The sequence below is a fragment of the Oncorhynchus clarkii genome, chromosome 4 (genome assembly GCF_045791955.1).
Source record: "Oncorhynchus clarkii lewisi isolate Uvic-CL-2024 chromosome 4, UVic_Ocla_1.0, whole genome shotgun sequence".
Classification (NCBI taxonomy): Eukaryota; Metazoa; Chordata; class Actinopteri; order Salmoniformes; family Salmonidae; genus Oncorhynchus; species Oncorhynchus clarkii.
The window spans coordinates 78,822,509-78,827,209 of NC_092150.1; the positions used below are offsets into that span (position 1 = coordinate 78,822,509).

The 4,701-nt window shown below is 47.9% G+C and overlaps 1 pseudogene; it reads left to right on the top strand.

Annotated features, from left to right (window-relative positions):
• Positions 1–290: 290 nt before the first annotated feature.
• On the top strand, positions 291–4,318 carry LOC139408056 (ankyrin repeat and EF-hand domain-containing protein 1-like; annotated as a pseudogene).
• The last annotated feature ends 383 nt before the right edge of the window (positions 4,319–4,701 follow it).

Below are 4,701 nucleotides of genomic sequence, written 5' to 3' on the forward strand. Positions count from 1 at the left end.
CAAAAACTCACTCAAGAAACACACACACACACACACACAGTAAGCAATTCAAGCTTCTGCAAAGGACCACAGAAAACAGGGACACAATCATGAAATAATAAGACACACCGAAGTCCAATAAACGTCTCTAGGGCGGTCTCCGCTGCCCTCTGGTGCCAGGAGGAACCATGACACATAATGCATAGTGCATTTTATGTTATTCTTTTTTTAATAACCTAAACAAAACTTGTGTTTGATTTGATATAAACTATATAAAAAATAACATAATCAGCTTACAATAGCGTGGAATAATGGCCACAAGGTAGGCTGCAAGAGTTGAGTGAATTGATAGTATAATGTATTTTCATCTCAAGAAGACACACCTGGGACAGATACATTTACTTGAAGGTAGTCTATTATTTGAGGCGTGTGTGCTTTAGCTTGACATTTGTCAGTATTCCATTGTTCCATTGTAAAAATGCTTGAAAGTATTTTAAAGTTTTGACAGTATTTTACTCAGGTTTAGAAGGAGAGCTCCCTACTGGCCTGGCCCACTGCCCGATAATAAAGACTTCATACCCTAGAGGCTCCTCCAGAATGTCAGTGAGGGAGACCAGCACCAGATAGAGAAGATGGTGGACATGTGCGTAAAGGACCTCTTCAACCTGACAGAGCCACGTGAGGGCACTGGCATCCTCCACCTGGCCGCTGTGGCCAACAACACAAACATGGTAAGCTTCCTGCACCCCAGTCATGTTAGCTGCTGAGTTGGGGCACGACGGCATGGTTGCCTTGCTGGCTAAGAACTATGCTGACATGAACCTGCTGGATGCTGAGGGGAAAGGGGAGAGGATACAGTCAGGCCACAGAGTAGGTGATGCTGCTGTGTGTGCTAGAGATATAATTCGGGCCACCAAATAAAATAGAATTGAGTAGAATATTCAGCCACTGAATAGAAGGACTTTATTTTCCACCTGTAGATAGAAATGGGCCTTTAAACCACAAATGTTTCAACCACAGGGTTTGTTTACTTACTATATTACTGTATGTAGCTCTTATACCAAGAGCTGTTGAATGCCGTGCCTGTTTGACGTGCCACGCTCTCTCTGTTTACATGATGATGAGATCAGTGTTTCAGGCGACTCAAATCGACTCACCCACTCCAAAGGAACCAACGCAACGACACTCATACAAACTCCTTAAAACCCAATTATGATAATAGCCTCAATTGCAGTGCGGTCCAGTCTTCAGTTAGAGTCAATGACGCTGTGCTCTTTTGAGGGGATGATTGTGGACATCTAATTACAGATCAGAAGGGATCCTCTCCCTGGTCTGTAAAGCCTGCTGGCCTACTGGGTAATCCCATTTGATCGGCTCACCGACTCGGTGTCTCTTGGCTCTTTTCCCAGGTGTGCTCCTCTGCTGCGTCTTCCCCCCATGCGCTGCCTGCAGGTGGCCTACACAGCATGGCCGATGTCAACAACGTCTCGCTTGCCGGGACACCCGTGTTCCTGCTGGCTGGCCTGTGCCTCTGCATCCTGGTGCAGGGCGCCGACCCTGACGCAGCTGATCATGACATGAGGGGTTCTGGGAGATCAAAGGCCAAATCTGAAAGGACACCCTATTCCCTATGTAGTGCACTACTTTAGTGTTATGAGGTAGAGTTTGGCGGAGTGTTACAAGTATGCCATTTTGGATTCAACTAGGGTTATATTCCTAAAATTGAACTGTTGAAATTTGGGAATGTAAATGACCTGAATGTCTGAATTGTTGACTCTCTGAGTCTCTAGATACCTGTGTTGAATAGAATAAAGTAACTTAGACTTTGCTGTGTGAATTCTATCTTCTTAATGTCATTCATCACATGACAGGCTGCACTGACAGGCTGCACTGACAGGCTGCACTGACAGGCCGTACTGACAGGCCGCACTGACAGGCCGTACTGACAGGCCGCACTGACAGGCCGTACTGACAGGCCTCACTGACAGGCCGTACTGACAGGCCGCACTGACAGGCCGCACTGACAGGCCGTACTGACAGGCCGTACTGACAGGCCGTACTGACAGGCCGCACTGACAGGCCGTACTGACAGGCCGCACTGACAGGCCGCACTGACAGGCCGCACTGACAGGCCGTACTGACAGACCACACTGACAGACCGCACTGACAGGCCTTACTGACAGACCGTACTGACAGGCCTTACTGACAGACCGCACTGACAGACCGCACTGACAGGCCGTACTGACAGGCTGCACTGACAGGCCGTACTGACAGGCCGCACTGACAGGCTGCACTGACAGGCCGCACTGACAGGCCGTACTGACAGGCCGTACTGACAGGCCGCACTGACAGACCGTACTGACAGGCCGTACTGACAGGCTGCACTGACAGACCGTACTGACAGGCTGCACTGACAGGCTGCACTGACAGACTGCACTGACAGACTGCACTGACAGGCCGTACTGACAGGCTGCACTGACAGACCGTACTGACAGGCTGCACTGACAGACCGCACTGACAGGCCGCACTGACAGACCGCACTGACAGACCGCATTGACAGGCTGTACTGACAGGCTGTACTGACAGACTGCACTGACAGGCCGTACTGACAGGCTGCACTGCGTTGATGGAAGCAGCCAGGGCTGAGGGGGGCAAACACACTTCACTGCCATGGGGGGATTCTTTGCAGTGGGTTATACAGTATTATAAACCTGAATGCTGATTGGCTGAAAGCTGTGGTATACCACGGGTATGACAAAACATTACTTCTTACTGTTCTAATTATGTTGGTAACCAGTTTATAATAGTAATAAGGCACCTTGAGTGCTTGGACATATACCACACCTCCTCAGGCCTTATTGCTTAAATAATGCATTTGAACGTCAGATGTCTGTCAGTAAAGGCTAACCATGTCTAGTTGTGGGTCTGATTCCCACATGGCCACATATACTGTATGTCTATACTCCATGGGCCGGTTTCCTGGACCCAGATTAAGTCTAGTCCTGGACTGAAAAGCCCTTTAAATAGAGACTTTCCATTGAGCAGGACAAGGCTTTTTTCTGGTCTGGGAAACCATCCCGATATGTCAACTTGTTTTGAATACAACCATCATCAGTTACTATAATTGTCCTGAAGGTGATCCAGGTGCTGTCTGCGAACTCAGATGACATGGGAGTGATGACATCAGAGGGGGACACACCTCTTCACTACGCTGCCTGACTGCTGCGGATTTTTAGCACAGAGCATAGACCTTCTGTAACGGGATTCGTCCTCCTCTGACGAGGAGTATGAGAGAGCCTGACCATACTATAACAAAAGAACTAAGGTCAGAACGTGACACCTTCACTAATAACTCATTAACACTGAGTGAAACGGTCCTTAAAACAAACACATTTACGTTATACTCAGGGAATACATCTGTTATAAATATTTTAATCAGTCTTCAGTTATATGCCACTGTTCTATGCATTTCATTTCCAGCATTTGGAATGTTTTCAGTGGGCTTTTTATGATTTAACTAAAGGGTTTAATTCTTTATTGTCTGTAACTCCAGGTTGTAACCCCAAACTGAAGAACCAGGAGGGCCTTCTCCCCCGTCAGATTGCCAAAGACAATGGCTACAATTCAGCGGTGAAGGAACTCAAGAAAGCAGAGAGGATACACAGGAAATACTCCAAACCCGGTGTGTCCAATCCCAACACTCCCTGAGCTCTGACTCTCCACTATTGGTCCCACGAGTACGAGACTGCCCTTCGGAACACCTTTTTTGATGAATCAGGAACCGAATGCACGGTCTCCAAGAAGATGTTTATGTCCGTGCTGCAGAAGCTCCAGGGCCCAGTAGAACCAGACCAGCTCTATACAGTGGTAGTGGCCTACTACAAGAGGAGAGGAAGACTAGTCAACGTCAATGACTTCTTCAATGGCCTCAAATACCTCCATAAACCATTTACCATCGCCACCTATGCCCACAAGAAGAAGAATGGTAAAAAGGCTAAATTCACCCACCCTTATCTGCACCGTCCCACCTGAGCTTATTTACCAGGGGCACAACGACGGGTCGCCCTACTTCATGATCCAGACGTACCAGCACTGCATTGACGTCACGTGGTTCGACCGCGACCACCCGCCAGGCCACCCCATCGAGGACAACTCGGCCTGGTATATAGGCAAGCCAGAGAGGGTCTAAATCAGCATCAACTACTGTGTGAAGACGGGGGACCTGGAGTCTCTGAGCCTGGCCTTTAGTCAGGGGGTCCAGGTGGACATGAAGGACCGCTTGCAATGCATTCCAAAAGTATTCAGGCCCCTTGACTTTTTCCACATTTTGTTACTTTAAAGCCTTATTCTGAAATGGATTATTGTTTTTTTTCTCTCATAAATCTACACACAATATCTACACACACCCCATGCAAATGTATTAAAAATGAAAAGTATTCAGACCCTTTACTCAGTACGTTGTTGAAGCACCTTTGGCAGCGATTACAGCCTCGAGTCTTCTTGGGTATGACACTACAAACTTGGCACACCTGCATTTGGGGAGTTTCTCCCATTCTTCTCTGCAGATCCTTTCAAGATCTGTCAGGTTGGATGGGGAGCGTCGCTACACAGCTATTTTCAGGTCTCTCCAGAGATGTTCGATAAAGTTAAAGTCCGGGTTCTGCCTGGGCCACTGGATCTTGCCTTTGTGCTTAAGGTTGTTGTCCTGTTGGAAGGTGAACC